Source organism: Budorcas taxicolor, chromosome 5 (assembly GCF_023091745.1).
Source record: "Budorcas taxicolor isolate Tak-1 chromosome 5, Takin1.1, whole genome shotgun sequence".
NCBI classification, from domain to species: Eukaryota; Metazoa; Chordata; class Mammalia; order Artiodactyla; family Bovidae; genus Budorcas; species Budorcas taxicolor.
The window spans coordinates 132,532,967-132,553,073 of NC_068914.1; the positions used below are offsets into that span (position 1 = coordinate 132,532,967).

Sequence of the window (20,107 nt, forward strand, 5' to 3'; positions counted from 1 at the left end):
TAAGTTAAATAAGCAGGGTGACAATATACAGACTTGACGTATTCTTTTTCCTATTTGGAACCAGTCTGTTGTTCCATGTCCAGTTCCAACTGTTGCTTCCTGACCTGCATACAGGCTTCTCAAGAGGCAGGTCAGGTGGTCTGGTATTCCCATCTCTTTCAGAATTTTCCAGTTTATTGTGATCCACACAGTCAAAGGCTTTGGCATAGTCAATAAAGCAGAAATAGATGTTTCTCTGGAACTCCCTTTTCTTTTTTTTTTTTGATGATCCAGCAGATGTTGGCAATCCGATCTCTGATTCCTGTGCCTTTTCTCAAACCAGCTTGAACATCTAGAAGTTCATGGTTCATGTATTGCTGAAGCCTGGCTTCAAGAATTTTGAGCATTACTTTTGTGAGATGAGTGCAATTGTGAGGTAGTTTGAGCATTCTTTGGCATTGCCTTTCTTTGGGATTGGAATGAAAATTGACCTTTTCGAGTCCTGTGGCCACTGCTAAGTTTTCCAAACTTGGTGGCATATTGAGTGCAGCATTTTCACAGCATCATCTTTTAGGATTTGAAGTAGCTCAACAGAAATTCCATCATCTCCACTAACTTTGTTTGTAATAATGCTTCCCTAAGGCCCACTTGACTTCACATTCCAGGATGTCTGGCTCTAGGTGAGTGTGAGTGATCACACCATCATGATTATCTGGGTCATGAAGATCTTTTTTGTGCAGTTCTTCAGTGTATTCTTGCCACCTCTTCTTAATATCTTCTGCTTCTGTTAGGTCCCTACCATTTCTGTCCTTTATTGAGCCCATCTTTCCATCAAATGTTCCTTGGTATCTCTAATTTTCTTGGAGAGATCTGTAGTCTTTCCCATTGTATTATTTTCCTCTATTTCTTTGCACTGATTACTAAGGAAGGCTTTCTTATCTCTCCTTGCTATTCTTTGGAATTCTGCATTCAAATGGGTATATCTTTCCTTTTCTCCTTTGCTTTTTGCCTCTCTTCTTTTCACAGCTATTTGTAAAGCCTAAGAAGCTAGATAATGTTATGAGATGGCCATGAGGACAAACTGTTCTTTAGCCCCAAGTAAATAGCAAAGATCAACAGTGAGGGAAGTAACTAGACATTTTCAAAAGTCTTTTCTAGGAAGCCAGCTGAAAATATTTTTCATTCATAAAACCTCACTAATATTGGAGCAAACCAAATTAACATGAAGACAACAAAGCAATATAGTCAGTGTTTTTAGAAAACAAGACTTTTAACCCCACTGGTTATCGATGTTTTATTCTCAATTTGATTAAAAAAAATTATGGACTCATATTTTTTATGGTCCACATTTATATCCATTAGCAAATTCCTCTTACATCTAGTATTAAAATATCATCCTGTTATCAACTGCCTGTTAGTGTCTCCACAAAATCCATATGTTGAGACTCTAATCCCTAGTGATGATATTTCAAGATGGGGTGTTGGGGTGATACAAGTTTTCCCCACTATTCAAAAGCAAAGCATTCCTTTGAAATTTTCATAAGCTAAGATGGGAAATAATCTATTTCCTTAGGACACATCTTGTTAACAAATGCACAAAACAAATCTAGATAAAGCACAGATGCTTGCAAGCACAGTTCAAACATATGGCAGCTTCATGCTGAAATGCTAAGTGTAGTTTTCAGGGAAGGAGATTAGAAATGCTGCTGCCATTATTCAAGGTGACCAAGGCTAAATGCTATTTTTGCTTTTTGCCATTCCTTGTAAAAGCAAAACTTCTGTTTGAATTTCTTTCAGTTAGCACAAACAGGTACTAATGCAGGTCTTTCATAAACATAAATGATGTGAAGCGAACTTTTGAAAAGTGGTATACCTATAATTAAGGGCTTCCCTGGTGGCTCAGAGGTTAAAGCATCTGCCTGGAATGAGGGAGACCCAGGTTCGATCCCTGGGTTGGGAAGACCCCCTGGAGAAGGAAATGGCAACCCACTCCAGTACTCTTGCCTGGAGAATCCCATGGAGGGAGGAGCCTGGTAGGCTACTGTCCATGGGGTCGCAAAGAGTCGGACACAACTGAACGACTTCACTTCACTTCGCTTCATACCTATAATTGGGCCATGAGAGTGGAGCCCTCATGATAGGATATGTTTCTCTCTCTGCCATGTGAGGACACAGCAAGAAGATTATCATCTGAAAACAAGGAAGATGGTTCCCGACAGAACCCAATCATGCTGGTACCCTGATCACAGATGCCTAGCCTCCAGAACTGTGAGAAATAAAATTTCTGCTTTTTAAAACAGCTAGTCTATGGTATTCTGTTATAGCAGCCCAAGCTGATTAAGACAGCTCCTTCTCATTGCCTCCTACTCTGCAAAGTGGTGGGCAACATCATGTCTAGAATGGAGCACTGCAGTAGCCTCCTAGAAGACCTTTCTGCTTCTTCTTTTTTTTTTTTTTTACCATTTCATTTATTTTTTAATTGGAGTATGTTAGTTGCTCAATTGTGTCCAACTTTTTGTGACTCCGTGGACTGTAGCACGCCAGGCTCTTCTGTCCATTACCTTCTCCAGTGGATCTTCGTGACCCAGAAATTGAACCTGAGTCCCCTTTGTTGCAGACAGATTCTTTATAGTCTGAGCCACTAGACTATAATTTCTTTATAAAGTTGCTTTGGTTTCTGCTATCGGTCAGTTCAGTTCAGTTCAGTCGCTCAGTCGTGTCCGACTCTTTGCGATACAATGATGTTAATCAGCTATATGTATATGTGTACTTTATATATATATATATATATATATATATATATATATATATATAAAATATATAAAACCTCCTTCTTGAGGATCCCTTCTCTCTTCCATCCCACTCTTTCAGGTCATCACAGAGCAGTGCTGAGCTCGCTGTGCTACATACAGCAGCTTCCCACTAGCTATTTGTTTTACACATGGTAGTGTATACATGTCAGTGCTACTCTCTAATTCATCTCACCGTCTTCTTCCCCTGCTGTGTCCACAAGTCCGATCTCTATGTCTACATCTCCATTCCTGCCCTGCATATACGTCAATCGGTACTATTTTTCTAGATTCCATGTATATGCATTAATATACAATATTTGTTTTTCTGACTTACTTCACTTTGTGTAACAGGCTCTAGGTTTATCCACATCACTATAAATGACCAAATTTCACTCATTTTTATGGTTGAGTAATATTCCAGTGTATATAGATACCATATCTTTATCCGTGTAGACCTTTCTGCTTCTGCTCTTGTTTGCCTACTATTTCTTCTCAACACATTAGGTAGGAAGATTCTTTCAAAATGAAAAGTAGATCAGGCCAGCATTCTCTGTTTTTCCATCTCACTCATAGTAATATCTCATCTTCACAAAGTCCTCCAAGGTTTGAAATAATCTCTCCTCTCCCCTGCTCTCTTTTACTTTCAAATCTCATCTTCTGTAGCTTCAGTCCTTGCTTATTCCCCTACAGAAACCCTAGCCTTCTTGGTGTTCTTGGTGCATGTACCTCAAGCCTTTCATGTTTATTATACTGTCTCAGGTTCTTTGTTTTTGCTTTTCTTTCTGCAGGGAAAGCTTTCATGTAGATTCATAGAATGTTCATATGATACAGCAATCCCACTTCTGGGTATACAGCCAAAAGACTTAAAAGAATAATCTTGAAGAGGTATTTGTGTATCCATGTTTATTACAGCATTATTCAAAATATCCAGGAGTTAGAAGGAATGCAAATGTCCATCGACAAATGAAAGGATGAGGAAAACATGGCACATACATGTAATGGAATATTATGCAGCCTTCAGTTCAGGTCAGTTCAGTTGCTCAGTCACGTACGACTCTTTGTGACCCCATGAATTGCAGCACACCAGGCCTCTCTGTCCATCACCAACTCCCGGAGTTCACTCAAACTCATGTCCATCGAGTCAGTGATGCCATCCAGCCATCTCATCCTCTGTTGTACCCTGTTCCTCCTGCCCACAATCTTTCCCAACATCAGGGTCTTTTCCAATGAGTCAACTCTTTGCATGAGGTGGCCAAAGTATTGGAGTTTCAGCTTCAGCATCAGTCCTTCCAATGAACACCCAGGACTGATCTCCTTTACGATGGACTGGTTGGATCTCTTTGCAGTCTAAGGGACTCTCGAGAGTCTTCTCCAACACCACAGTTCAAAAACATCAGTTCTTCCATGCTCAGCTTTCTTTATAGTCCAACTATCACACCCATACATGACTACTGGAAAAAACAGAGTCTTGACAAGATGGATCTTTGTTGGCAAAGTAATGTCTCTGCTTTTCAATATGCTAGGTTGGTCATAACTTTCCTTCCAAGGAGTAAGCGTCTTTTAATTTCATGGCTGCAACCACCATCTGCAGTGATTTTGGAGCCCCCTCCAAAAAAAAGTCTGACACGGCTTCCACTGTTTCCCCATCTATTTGCCTTGAAGTAATGGGACCAGATGCCATGATCTTAGTTTTCTGAATGTTGAACTTTAAGCCAACTTTTTCACTCTCCTCTTTCACTTTCGTCAAGAGGCTCTTTAGTTTTTCTTCACTTTTCTGCCATAAGGGTGGTGTCATCTGCATATCTGAGGTTATTGATATTTCTCCTGGCAATCTTGATTCCAGCTTGTGCTTCTTCCAGCCCAGTGTTTCTCATGATGTACTCTGCATATAAGTTAAATAAGCAGGGTGATAATATGCAACCTTGATGTACTCTTTTTCCTATTTGGAACCAGTCTGTTGTTCCATGTCCAGTTCTAACTGTTGCTTCCTGACCTGCATACAGGCTTCTCAAGAGGCAGGTCAGGTGGTCTGGTATTCCCATCTCTTTCAGAATTTTCCGCAGTTTATTGTGATCCACACAGTCAAAGGCTTTGGCATAGTCAATAAAGCAGAAATAGATGTTTTTCTGGAACTCTCTTGCTTTTTCCATGATCCAGCAGATGTTGGCAATTTGATCTCTGATTCCTCTGCCTTTTCTCAAACGAGCTTGAACATCTGGAAGTTCACGGTTCACATATTGCTGAAGCCTGGCTTGGAGAATTTTGAGCATTATTTTGCTAACGTGTGAGATGGGTGCAATTGTGTGGTAGTTTGAGCATTCTTTGGTATTGGAATGAAAACTGACCTTTTCGAGTCTTATGGCCACCAATGAGGTTTTCCAAATTTGCTGGCATATTGAGTGCAGCACTTTCACAGCATCATCTTTTAGGATTTGAAATAGTTCAACTGGAATTTCATCACCTCCACTAGCTTTGTTCATAGTGATGCTTCCCTAAGGCCCACTTGACTTCACATTCCAGGATTCTGGCTCCAAGTGAGTGATCACACCACCATGATTATCTGGGTTAAGAAGATCTTTTTTGTACAGTTTTTCAGTGTATTCTTACCACCTCTTCTTAATATCTTCTGCTTCTATTAGGTCCATATCATTTCGGTCTTTTATTGAGCCCATCTTTGCATGAAATGTTCCCTTGGTATCTCTAATTTTCTTGGGGAGATCTCTAGTCTTTCCCATTGTATTATTTTCCTCTATTTATTTGCACTGATCACTCAGGAAGGCTTTCTTATCTCTCCTTGCTATTCTTTGGAACTCCACATTCATATGGGTTTATCTTTCTTTTTCTCATTTGCTTTTCGCTTCTCTTCTTTTGCTACAAGGAAGGAAATCCCATTACATGCTACAGCATGGCTGAGCCTCAAAGACATGCTAAACGAAGTCAGCCAGTCATAAAGGGACAAATACTGTATGATTTCACTCGTGTGAAGTATTTAAAGTAACCAAAATCATAAATGCAAAATATGGGTCCCCAAAACCAGGCGAAGACAACAGAATATTAGTGTTTAGTAAGTATTTCAGTGTTGCAAGATGAAAAAATCTAGAGATTTGTTGTAAACAACACAAAGATACTTAACACCACTGAGCTGTACCTTTAAAAATTGGTTAAGACAATAAATTTATCATCATATGTCTTTAAAACTATAGAAAGTGTATTTTCCCATTTAAAAAATGTGGGTAGCTTTCTGCTGAGAGAAGTAACATGTGCTACTGGATATATTCAAACTGTCACTGTGGCTGACAGATAGAGGTACGTTACTACATAGGTTCATTTTCCCCCTCTGTAACTTCTCTTCACTTTCGTCATCCCCTGATATATGAAATTTTATACAGATGTAGAACTTCCTGGTGAGCATTTCCTCCTCCATTCCTCTCCCCTACCGTCTGCTAATTTTAAAGTTCTGTTCTTTTTATAAATATATATAACTATAAGTAAATAAATCTTATAGATATGTATATATACATATACACAGTTATGTGTGTGTACCTGTGTGTGTGTGTATGTACAGCCATGGGTGAATTTTTTAATTTATTGAGTTTGTTGCCTCTTTTCAAGAGTGGTGAAGTAAATAAAATATCTGGTGATTCTTGCCTGCCTGCTTTGTTTTGCATATGGAAGCTCCCTTTCCTTGTCTTTGAATGTTCAGTCTTTGTGAAGCCTATCTGGGATGAAGAGGCAGCGGTCTTTGGCAGCAGGGTGGCTGAGTGCTAAAGAATCAGCCTGTAAATGCAGGAGACCCAGGTTTGATTCCTGGGTCAAAAAGATTTCCCAGAGAAAGAAATGGCAACCTGTTCCAGCATTGAATGGACAGAGAAGCCTGGCAGACTACAGTTCACAGGGTCGCATAAGAGTCAGGCATGTTGTAGTGACTAAAGCAATAAATCAATAGTTAATCTGCATGTGGGCCTTCACTTCTCCATGGGTGTCAGCAGCCACTAGAGACATTGTTCAGCTCCATATGCCCAGGCATCCACCTACACTCACTTTTCCTGCCCAGGATAGATGCCTCTGCAGCTTGCTGCTTGGACTAAGTTGGGGTGGGAGGGTAATTTGACAATCAGGTGAAAGTTAAACAAGGAAAGAGGCATGTTTTCTCTGACTGAATGAGTGGAACACACTATACAGATGCCTGCTGCTTGTCTCTGGGACCTGTCTTGATCCCATGATCACTGGCTTTTGCCTTTGAAGCACCCTTGGAGTCACATCCATATTTTTTCAGCTTTCTTCTCCTGCACTTATATTAGAATGTGATTTCTTTCTTTAGCCTAATTCTTTTTCCTTCTTAGTTTTTCAAAAACTCTTATAGTTTCTGATTTACACAATGTATCTCTTCTTGTTTTCTAGCACATCCACAAGTTGCTTTTAATATCTTTTACATTTTTATTAAAATTGGAGGGAGGAGGACATGGCTTCAGCCTTATTATTCACAGTGTGCTGTATTGAACTGAAAGTCAAGTTATACCTTTCCTTCTGTAATAAATAGAAAAAAAAATGTTATCAGGCTTTTTATCAAACTCAGATGCCTGACACATTATGAGTATGTACTCCATAAACGATTTTTGGTTGCTGAATAAATTGTATGGTATACAGTTTACATGGAGTGAAACCTCTCATATTTTAGATTTTCAGCTTTTAGATGGAGATAATTACAATAAAATTATTATGAAGATTAATTAAAATAATATACATAAAATTTTTAGCATGTAATAAGCATTGATAAATGTCTGATTTTATTATCACTGTGAGCTGTCATCACTCAGCTTTTGGCTGTAAATTCATTCAGTTAAAAATAGAACTCTGATCATTTAGCCAAACACATTTTTTGTCAGGCACTATTTGAGTTGCTGCAGAATCAGTAATGAGCACACTGACAAAATGATTTATTGATTATTAAAGAAATAGTGAGGCAAACTCTTATCTAAGTCCTGATCATCAAAGCTCTAATTGGTACAATCAAAGAGAAGGGGTTTTAGAAAGTAACAGGACATTATCTCATTAAAGCAGATATAAGTGTGACCAGAAGTAAAACTTGTTCTATATAAGAGCAGCTTTCTAAAAGTTCTGAAAAAGGTTTTGCAATGTGCTTATTTTCAATCTTAAAAGGAAGATTAGCTCAAAACAAGAGATTCATAAAAATCAAAATTTGCATGATATAATTCTAAATTGGCTTTACAAAGAAGAAAATAATAACAGGTGCAAACACAAGGGCTACAATAGGATTCTTCATAAACTGGATTTTAGAAAGATATGGAATGAGTTACTGTAGATAGATTTATAAATGTGCTTTCTTTTATTCTAACTATAACCTGAGCTGTGAGCATTTTAGCCATGTTCTTAATGTGGGGCTGAAGTTCAGAGAAAGAACGGTATGGTGACATTCTTAGAACATAAATAATTACCTAATAAAAAACTAATTTCTTCAATGAAAAATATTAAAAGACTGATGCCATGAGGATAGAGAATTTAAGACTGAGAGATTTCAGAACAGAAATACAAATATTCACAATTACCAAATACATTTTAAAATATCACAGGCAGAAAGACACAACTAGTACTGAGATAAAAGGTAAAGTCAGCATTTACCTGAAATAAAGAATGCTCAAACTACAGCACAATTGCACTCATCTCACATGCTAGTAAAGTAATGCTCAAAATTCTCCAAGCCAGGCTTCAGCAATATGTGAACCATGAACTTCCAGATGTTCAAGCTGGCTTTAGAAAAAGCAGAGGAATCAGAGATCAAATTGCCAACATCTGCTGGATCATGGGAAAAGGAAGAGAGTTCCAGAAAAACATCTATTTCTGCTTTATTGACTATGCCAAAGCCTTTGACTGTGTGGATCACAATTAAGTGTGGAAAATTCTGAGATAGATGGGAATACCAGACCACTTGACCTACCTCTTGAGAAGCCTGTATGCAGGTCAGGAAGCAACAGTTAGAACTGGACATGGAACAACAGACTGGTTCCAAATAGGAGAAGGAGTACATCAAGGCTGTATATTGTCACCCTGCTTATTTAACTTATATGCAGAGTACATCATGAGAAACGCTGGGCTGGAGGAAGCACAAGCTGGAATCAAGATTGCTGGGAGAAATATCAATAATCTCAGATATGCAGATGACACCACCCTTATGGCAGAAAGTGAAGAGGAACTAAAAAGCCTCTTGATGAAAGTGGAAGAGGAGAGTGAAAAAGTTGACTTAAAGCTCAACATTCAGAAAACGAAGATCATGGCATCTGGTCCCATCACTTCATGGGAAATAGATGGCAAAACAGTGGAAACAGTGTCAGACTTTACTTTTTGGGGCTCCAAAATCACTGCAGATGGTGATTGCAGCCATGAAATTAAAAGACTCTTACTCCTTGGAAGGAAAGTTATGATCAACCTAGATAGCATATTGAAAAGCAGAGACATTACTTTGCCAACAAAGGTATGTCTAGTCAAGGCTATGGTTTTTCCATTGGTCATGTATGGATGTGAGAGTTGGACTGAGAAGAAAGCTGAGCGCTGAAAATTGATGAGTTTGAACTGTGGTGTTGGAGAAGACTCTTTTTAAAAATTTTTTAAAATAGAAATTTATTTATTTTAATTGGAGGCTAATTACTTTACAATATTGTATTGATTTTGCCATACATCCACATGAATCTTGAGAGTCCCTTGGACTGCAAGGAGATCCAACAAGTCCATTCTAAAGGAGATCAGTCCTGGGTATTCTTTGGAAGGACTGATGCTAAAGCTGAAACTCCAATACTTTGGCTACCTCATGAGAAGAGTTGACTGACTGGAAAAGACTCTGATGCTGGGAGGGATTGGGGGCAGGAGGAGAAGGGGACGACAGAGGATGAGATGGCTAGATGGCATCACCGACTTGATGGACGTGAGTTTGGGTGAACTCCGGGAGTTGGTGATGGACAGGGAGGCCTGGTGTGCTGCAATTCATGGGGTTGCAAAGAGTTGGACACGACCGAGCGACTGAACTGAACTGAAGTGGCAGGTCAGTCCTTTGTTTATTATGGCAAAAGCTCTAGAATTAAGGTCAGCGGCAGTTCCAAGTTTCCACATTGCCATGTGTACAGCCATAATCAACAACATAAACTCATTTGAACCTCAATTCATTTACTCAGCAAACATTTGTTGAGAAACTACAGTATGGTAATTAACTCCACTAAGCTTTGGAGTTGGAAAAAGACACAGGGTAAGAAGGGAAGTAAAAACAATTAAGACATAATAATTGCCCCCAAAGAATTAACGTATTCCTCGCCCAATAAACAAATAATGCCAGTATAATAATGTAATGAGTACTGCAATTGCTATACATGTATAAATTTATGAGTATACAGGACAGTGGTTAATTCTGTCTGCAAGGGTCAATGTTCCTATAAATGTGGTAACATTTGAAAGAATTCTTTAGGGAGTAAAAGAAGCTTAGAAACTGAAAAAGAAAATAAACATTTTAAACAAAGTAAGAAACTCACAGAAAGCCCAGAGTAGTGGAAGAACACAGATCGTTTGCAAAACAAAAAGAATATCTGTGGGTGAAATATAAGGATAGAAATATGTCAACCTCTGGGAGATCAATCTGCATTTTTAAATGTGACCTAAGGAAATTAAATTTTAGAGGGCTAGTTCTGTAGTCATGAGGAAGATGAATTTATGGCAAAGAAATTAGTTTGGAAGCTGATTTCAGAAAGAAAGATGAACAGAGATGGGAAAAGGGGAACAGAAGGCTATAGACATGCTTGGGAGAAGTTTAAGAGGAGAACTAATAAAATGTGGAAATAACAGAATATAAGTATTCTAATTTTGTCTTATAGTTTGCTTCATTTTATGTAGTAATACTTTTACTTGGGATGAGAAAAAGAGAAGTCTTAGGGAAGACAATGAAACCATCTCTTCACAAAAAATTGAGATGTCTAAAAATAAACTACCTGATAGACCCACAGGTAAGGCAGGTTTGGTGCTCAAGAGAGAGTTTTGTATGGAAACAGTTTTGAGATTTACCAGTGGATAACTTTACAGTTAAATCCATATTCAGGCTTGTTACATTAACAACTTATTCCTGCTCCACAACTTTTCCATAACTCTCTCTTTTTTTTTCTTCCTCAATAAAACCAAGATTTGTTTACATTTCCATGAATCAAACCTTATTTTTTGCATTATTCTTCTTAAGTATCCTCAGCAGGCTGAGGGTGATTTTTAAACATTTAGTTCTCCAATGTAGCTGAATAACTTCCCACTGGACTGATCCTGCAAAGTCTTAGGGGAAAACAAAAAAAACACCCCAAAACATGGGAGAGCCAAAAAAGCTGTCAGATTCTGGAGAGGAGTTGACACTTACAAGGAGACACCTAAGGTTAGTTTCTTTTTCTTATAGGCTTTAAGGTGAGGCCACAGTTAGCATTATTCAGACAAGTTAAAATTCTTTTAAAAGACATCCCAGTACTTTTGCCCTGAAGAGTGAGAAAAAAGAGTTTAGATTAAAATTTAGGGGAGAGTGTTTGCTTTGGCAGCACATATGCTAAATTTGGAACAATACAAAGAAGATAAGTATGGTCCCTGTGCAAGGATGGCATGCAGGTGTGTGAAGGGTTCCATATTTTTTATGATACTTCTTAACATCTATGAAATATATTAAAGTGTGGATAGACAAGAGGAAATGAACATTTTGCCTACAATTTAAAAAAAAGCCTGTAGGTCATCAGTGTAATGTTCTGATCCAAATGTATATGCAGGGGCTTCCCTGGTAGCTCAGCGGTAAAAGAATCTGCCTGCTAATGCAGGAGACACAGACTTGATCCTCTATCCAGGAAGATCCCACACGCTTTACAACAACTAAGTCGGTGTGCCGTAACTACTGAGCTCATGATTTAGAGCTTAGGAGCCACGACTACTGAGCCCAAGCGCAGCAACTACTGAAGCCCGTGTGCCCCAGAGCCCGTGCTACACAACAAGAGAAGCTACTGCAATGAGGAGCCCATGAACACAACTAGAGAGTAGCCTCCACTCACTGCAACTAGAGAAAAACCCCTGCAGCAATGAAGACCCAGCATATAAACATAAATTTTAGAAATGCATATGTATACACATATGATTGGAATTGTATTATCTTAAACTCTCAATTTTTTATCCAAATACACCCTTGCATCAGAGGAGCCAAAGCACTTGGATCAGAAAACCTGCTTGTATTTTTGCAATAAATATTGGTCTAATCTGAAAAATAAATTCAGGGGAGAATCTCATAAAGGAGAGATCCAGAGATTGGGGGCCTTTAATTCTATATGTAAACGCTCCAAATATTTGACCTCTGAACAATTTAAGCTAGTCAGCTAAGGATAAGGTAATTGAACTGAGATTTGAACTATTTCCTAAGAGATAAACATTGCAATTTCAGGTCAACAAACTTAATTGCCTTGTAACACAAATGAAAAATATCAACAGACTTTGGAAGAATATAACAATGTCCAAAATTACCAATACATGGAGAGCCAGGAAAATGTAGCCAATTCTCAAGAAAATTAACAATCAACCAAGTCCAACACTTAGATTATGTTAGTAACTAACACATACGTTAGTATTGCTGGACAAGAATTTTAAAGCAACTAATCTAACTGGGCACTCTGATGTAGAGGAAAGTATCTCAGAATGAAGGAAAAGAAACAGAACATTTCACACACAAAAAAAACTGAAAAGAAGCTATAAAAATGAGAAAAATGCACTATCCAAAATAATATGCATATTAAATATGCTAATTTATACCACATCTTCTGAATAGATGTATATGTACTCTCTTTGTAATCTGTGCTTTCTTATGACAGATATTAGTATACATCCAAATTTTCTTAAACAGAAACTGTAAAGAGTCAATATATCCTTTGAAAAATGTTTAATAGCAGAGATGAAGATGAAGGTTTGCATCTGACACCCTACAGAAAACTTAGTTTCTCCTCATTCACTAGATATTTCTTTTTCCAATTAATGCAGGAAGGACATGAAAACAATTTATGTTTTATTTATTTATTCCAGATAATATAATAATATTTATATAATATAATAATATAATAATTATTTATTATTATCTGGAAGCTAATATTTGCTAGGATGTGTTCCAGGTATTCTACAAGTATTATTTATAATGCTCACAAAATCCTTGCCTGTCATGCATTTCTGTCTTCAGAATAAGAATAATAAACTTTAGACATGCAAAGTTATTTAACCAGAGGAGTAAAGCTAAAAATGTAGCAGTACTGTAATTGAAATGCAAGTATTTCACACATGAAAAGCAAAACAGTTCTTGGGTCTGATATACTCACACACTTTTCCTTCATCTCTTTATCATCCTAAATCACATCCTTGTTATCTCTCATTTGGCTTATTTTTTTTTTCTTAATGATATAGATTCTGACAGGTGTAAGGTGATATATCTCCTTATGGTTTTGATTTGCATTGCCCAAATAATTAATGATGTTGAACATCTTTCAGTGTACCTTTCTGTATCTATGTATATATGGCCTTTCAAAGGCCATCATATGTCTTCTTTGGAAAAATGCGTTTTGGCTCCTCTGCCTATTTTTTTTTTAAATGAGATTGGTTGTATTGTTGTTGTTGTCTGTGAGTTTTAAAATATATTTTGGATATTAACCCCTTATCTGACATATGCTTTGCAAATATCGTCTCTCATTCAGTAGGTTGCCTTTTCTTTTCTTTCTTTCTTTCTTTTTTTTTTTTGATGATGGTGTCTTTTACTGTGCAGAAGATCTTTTGTTTGTTTATTTTTGCTTTTGCTTCCCTTGTCTGAGAAGACATATCCAGAAAGTACTGCTAAGACCAATGCCAAAGAGTACATTACGTATCTTTTCTTCTAGTTTTATGATTTCAGTTCTTACATTTAATTCTGATCCATTTTGAGTTGCTTTTTAAAGCTGTCTGCTCCTGGATGTCTGTGTTTGGGACTTTCTTGATTACTATTTTAATCTCTTCACTAATGATCAGTCTGTTCATAATTTATATTTCTCCACAATTCAGTCACGGAAGGTTGTATGATTCTAAGAATTTATCCATATCTTTTCTAGATTGTCCAATTTGTTAGCAAATAGCTGTTCATAACATTCTCTCATAATTCTTTTTACTTCTGGGGTATCTGTTATTATTTCTCCTCTTCAGTTCTGAGTTTATGTCTTCCCTCCTTTTTCCGTAGTGAGTTAAGCTAAAGATTTGTCAATTTGTTTATCTTTTCAAAAAACAAGCATTTAGATTCATTAATCTCTTCTATTGTCTTTTCTAGTCCGATTCATTTATTTCAGCTCTGATATTTATTATTTCATTCCTTCTACTGACTTTGGGCTTCATTTGGTTTTCATTTTCTAGTTCCTTTAGATGTGAGATTATATATGTATATATCTATATATCTCTCTCTATATATATGTATCTTATTTGTTAAAATAGACCTCTATTGCTAAAAACTTCTGTCTTGATACAGCTTTTGTTGCATCCCATAAAGTTTAGTATGTTATATTTTTATTTTCATCTGTCTGAATTTTTTTCCTTTGAGGTGTTCATTGAAGTTGTTCAGTAGCATATTGTTTACTCTCCAATATTTGTGATTTATCCAGCTTTGGTTTATAGTTTCATGCTATTGTAATTGGGAAAAAAATGTTTGATTTGATTGCAGTCTTCTTAAATTTAGTGTTTTGTATCCCAACATGTGGTTCATCCTTGAGACTGTTCCATGTGCTCTTTATAAGAATGCGTATTCTGCTTCATTTTGGTGGAATGTTCTAAACAAATCTGTCAAATTCCCTGGCCTAATGTTCCATTTAAGACTGTTGTTTCTTTGTTGGTATTTTGCCTGGATGATGAATCCATTGATGTAAGCAGGGTGTTAAAATCTCATTATTTCTGTGTTGCCCTCAAATTCTCTCTAAGTCTTTTTATAATGCTTTTTATTTTGTTGCTCCTATTGTAAGTGCATATGTATTCATCACTATTATGTCTCCTTTATGAGTTGTCTCCTTTATCATTGTATAATGCCTATCTTAGTGTCTTGTTATTTTATTTAGCTTGAAATTCATGTTGTCTGATATGTATATGGCTACACTTGCTTTTTCTATCTGCTATTTGCTTGAAGTATCATCTTTTATGCATTCATTTTAAGCCCATGTTTGTCTTTAGAGCTGAGATGAGTCTCCTGGAAGGAGCATATTGTTGGGATTTATTTTTAAATCCATCCAGACTATCTTAGACTACTGCCTCCTGAGAAATCTGTATGCAGGTCAAGAAGCAACAGTTAAAACTGGACATGGAACAACAGACTGTTTCCAAATAGGGAAAGGAGTAAATCAAGGCTGTATATTGTCACCCTGCTTATTTAACTTATATGCAAAATACATCATGTAAAATATCGGGCTGGATGAAGCACAAGCTGGAATCAAGATTGCCAGGAGAAATATCAATAACCTCAGATATGCAGATGACACCACCCTTATGGCGGAAAATGAAGAGAAACTGAAGAGCCTCTTGATGAAAGTGAAAGAGGAGAGTGAAAAAGCTGGCTTAAAACTCAACATTAAAAAAACTAAGACCATGGCATCTGGTCCCATCACTTCATGGCAAATAGATGAGGAAACAATGAAAACAGTGACAGCCTATTTTCTTGGGCTCCAAAATCACTACATATGGTGACTGTAGCCATGAAATTAAAAGACGCTTGCTGCTCGAAAGAAAAGCTATGACCAACCTAGTCAGCATATTGAAAAGCAGAGACATTACTTTGCTGACAAAGATCCATCTAGTCACAGCTATAATTTTCCCAGTAGTCATGTATGGACATGAGAGTTGGACTGTAAAGAAAGCTGAGCGCCGAAGAATTGATGCTTTGAACTCTGGTGTTGGAGAAGACTCTTGAGAGTCCCTTGGACTGCCAGGAGATCCAACCAGTCAATCCTAAAGGAAATCAATCTTGAATATTCATTGGAAGGACTGATGATGAAGCTCCAATACTTTGGCCATCTGATGCGAAGAGTGGACTCATTAGAAAAGACCCTGATGCTGGGAAAGATTGAAGGCAGGAGGAGAATGCATGGAAGGGGATGAGACGGTTGGATGGCATCACTGACTCAATGGGCATGAGTTTGAAGAAGCTCCAGGAGATGGTGAAGGACAGGGAAGCCTGGCATGCCACAGTCCTTGGGGTCACAAAGAGTCGGACACGGTTGAGTGACCGAACAACTGACAACAAAGCCTCCCTGTGTTTTGTTGCATTGGTGAATTCAACCCATTTACCTTTAGGTGATTATAGATAAATGAGGACTTAGTACTATCTGTTTGTCTTTTGTTTTCTGATTTGTCTGTATCTCCATTTTTTTCTGTTTGTGTTTCTGTCAATCATTTTAGTTTGGTAGGTTTTTTTTTTTTTTTAAATCAGGTTTTTCTGTTTCCTCTTTTTTATGTTTTATGTCTCTGCTCTAGACTTATGTTTCATGGTTACCGTGAGCTTCATATAAAATATCTCATAGATAACATAATCCTTTTCTGCTGATAGCACCTTATCTTCATTTGCTTATACAAGTCCCATCTTTTCAACTTTTATGTTTCTGTTATCTCAAATTATCCCTTTTTATGTTGTGAATTTGTTACCAATTTAAGAAGCTACGGTCATTTGTATTACTTTTTTTCTTTAACCTTTATTCTATAATGAGGTGTTTAAAATTCTCTTCTGATATGTAGTTGCAATTTTCAGACTCTATTTATCACCTTATTCAGTGTTATGTACCTTTGACTTTTTGTTTTTGGTAAAAGACTTTTTCTTTCTCATAAGAGTTTCAATGTTTCTCATAAGGCAGGTCTAGTATTGATGAAGTCCTTCAACCCTAGTTTGTCTTGAAAACTCTTAATTTCTCCATATCTGAATGAAAACTTTCTAGAAGTTATCATTAGCTAGATAGGATATTTTTGGCTGACAGGCTTTCTTCATTTTGAAAATATCATTTCACTCTCTCCTGGCCTGTAACTTCTGTAATTTAAGAAACCTTCTTTCCTTTGTAGGTTACCATCTAGTCTTTCTTAATTGCCTTTAAAAATCTTTTTGTCACTGACTTTTGATAGTTTTAATATAATGTGTCTTAGAGAACATCTTTTAATGTTGAGATAATTAGGTATTCTCTTAGCTTCATAGAGGATGAATATTCTTCATTGGATTTCCAATTTCTGCCCCATGTTTGGTGAGTTCTCAGCTATTATTTCTTTAAATAAGCTCTGTTCCCTTTTCCCTCTCTTCTTCTGGGATACCCATCATGCTAATATTTCCTTTCATAAAAGAGTCAGATATTTCTCAAAGAATTTCCTCCTTTTGTTATGTCTTAATTATCTCACCTCTTTTATCTATATCATTTCTAGATTTCCACCTTTGAGCTTGCTAATTCTCTCTCATATTGTCTGCTCTATTTTTAGTGCTTACTAATGCATTTTTCATCTTGTTTATTGAGTTTTGAATTGCCTGCCCACCCCTCTCTTTTTTTTTTTTGTTAAGAATTTTGCTCTTTTTTAGTAAAGTGTCCCTTCTGTTCATTAATTTTATTCCTGAGCTTATTGAATTGCCTTTCTGAGTTTTCTTGTAACTCATTCAGTTTCTTCATGACAGCTATTTTGGATTCTCTTTCAGTTAGATCACTATACTCCATCACTTTAAGAAAATTGTCACCTTCTTGTGACTCAGATTCTTGATGCCTTGCTGCTGTCAGTGTCACCACGTAGGTCACTGGAATGGCAGGATCTCCTTCACCACAAAGACTTCTTCACCACAGAGAGAGGGAAAGCACAGACTGGAAAGTAGGTTTACAAGTGCCTCTGCTGTGTTCAGAGTTATCAGATTCACGGGTGCACCTACTGTGGGTGGGAGGTGTGGCTCAGAGTTGTAGGCACCTCCCAGGCTAGAGGAAATCATCACAGACCTTATTGCCATTACTGCCCAATTTCCTATGGATTTGGGCATTGCTGTGCCTGAGAGGCTGGAGCTATGTGCACTGCTTCCCCTGATGCAATTAGATTCTCTGAGGCTGTTGGCTCAGCAGCTATATATGGGGGTCTGGGACAATAGGAACTGCTTCTGCTGTCCCCTAGTTCCACCTCTTCTATGTATTCCAGTCCACTCAACTTTGGATGCACAGATGCGTGGGTTCTCTGGCATCCTGGTGTGTTGTGCAGAGTCAGCTTTGCTAGGCTGTGGGTGTTCTACTGGTTGCAGATTTAAGGGGATGGAAAAAGGGAGACTCTGACTTTACCATGATTTTGAATTAGTCTTACTGTCAGAATATTTGTAATCTAAAATTGGGCTTCCCCAATGGCTCAGGGGTAAAGAATCTGGCTGCAATGTGGGAGAAACAGGAGATGCAGGTTTGATCCCTGGGTCAGCAACTCCCCTGGAGGAGGAAATGGCAACTTGCTCCAATATTCTTGCCTGGAGATTCCCATGGACAAAGGAGTCTGGTGGGCTTCGGTCCAAGGGTTGTGAAGAGTCGGACACAACTGAACAAATGAGTACACACATAATCTCAAATCACTGTGCTATTTGTATTATTGAGACAAGTCTATCGTTTTCTTCTCATCTTTAAATTATATAATTTCTTAGAAGAATTCCTAGCTAAAATGCTTTGTGAATGGCATTATTATTAGATCTCAATTTCCATAAGGTTTAGTCTAATTTTTAAATGAATCTTGGACCTCAAGGAGATCAAACCAGTCAATCCTAAAGGAAATCAGTCTTGAATATTCATTGGAAGGATGCTGAAGCTGAAGCTCCATTACTTTGGCCACTTGATGCAAGGAACTGACTCATTAGAAAAGACCCTGAGGCTCGGAAAGATTGAAGGCAGGAAGAGAAGGGAATGACAGAAGATGAGATGACTGGATGGCATCACTGGCTCAATGGACATGAGTTTGAGCAAGCTTCAGGTGTTGGTAATGGACAGGGAAGCCTGGGGTGCTGCAATCCATGGGGTCACAGAGTCAGATGCAACTGTGCGACTGAACTGACCTGAACTGACCTGAAGTATTATTGATTAAATATGCTACTTCCAAACAAGACTGGAATGCAATTTATTGGTATGTTTCAGAAAAAATAAGTTCTTGATATACTGTATCTCTTTGTTTTAACACTGACTTTATTTTGCATATGGACTTTATATCTCATAATTCCCTCTTCTTTCTTCTAATATCCCCTACCCACTACTTTGTTTCCTTCTTAGCAATGATAGAAAATTATTCATGGATTACCTGGTATGCATGTGATGAAAGAAAAAAGAATGTATTTTGCAATCAGAAGATCTAGATCCAGTTGTCTTGTTTTTAATTTCCTAACCCAACAAAGATGAAAAAATTACACAGTTCACTGAACTTCAGTTTCCTAATCCATTAAAAGGTAATACAAAATAGTTAGCTTATTTATTTTATAGGGTCATTGTAAGGTTCAAAGGAAATTATGTTCATGAGCTCATGGATGTGTTTGTGAATGTTTGTCAGTGCACCAAATATATGTAATTTGAAAGGCCACTGTAGATTTATCTTTTTTTTCTTTTTATTAATATGACTTGTTTTTAAACTTTGCTCCATTCACACTCTGCAAATATATATATATTTTTTCTTTGCACTCGTGGAAGAAGAGTGTTAAATCCCAAAGCCATTCCTACCACTTCTGTAAGACATATCATAACCAAGTTAGAATCATGTATATTATAGAGTGAAAAATATTATAAAGTGCTTATCTAATACCTGGGCTTCCCTCATAGCTCAGTTGGTAGAGAATCTGCCTGCAATACAGGAGACCCCAGTTTGATTTCTGGGTCGGGAAGATCTGCTGGAGAAGGGATAGACTACCCACTCCAGTATTCTTGGGCTTCCCTTGTGGCTCAGCTGGTAAAGCATCTGCCTGCAATGCGGGAGACCTGGGTTGGGAAGATCCCCTGAAGGAGTGAAACGCCAGTATTCTGGCCTGCAGAATTCCGTGGACTATAGTCCATGGGGTCACAAAGAGTCGGACACAACTGAGTGACTTTCACTTCACTATCTAATACTTAGCCCAAAGATTTAATTTTTATTAAATATTAAGCTTATGTTTTAATAACTATTTTGATGTCTTTCTAATGTGTTTGATGTCTTTGATTTTGATCTATTTGACTGAATTTTTCTTTATGTAATTTTAATAATTGCAAAAATCACTGAAAATTTTTTTGATATTTGATATATTTCTTCTCTTTTCTATTATGTACTAATTAGGCAATTGTATT

General features: G+C 37.3%; 1 protein-coding gene and 1 non-coding gene across 2 annotated transcripts in view; one reads left to right on the top strand and one right to left on the bottom strand.

Annotated features, from left to right (window-relative positions):
* Nucleotides 1-20,107, bottom strand: part of LOC128047740 (solute carrier organic anion transporter family member 1B3-like) — a 73,934-nt gene that overhangs the window by 43,659 nt on the left and 10,168 nt on the right. The window lies entirely within an intron of this gene.
* LOC128049094 (U6 spliceosomal RNA) lies at nt 11,326-11,432 on the top strand. The gene has a single exon (XR_008199465.1). It is a non-coding gene; the product is annotated as a U6 spliceosomal RNA (small nuclear RNA).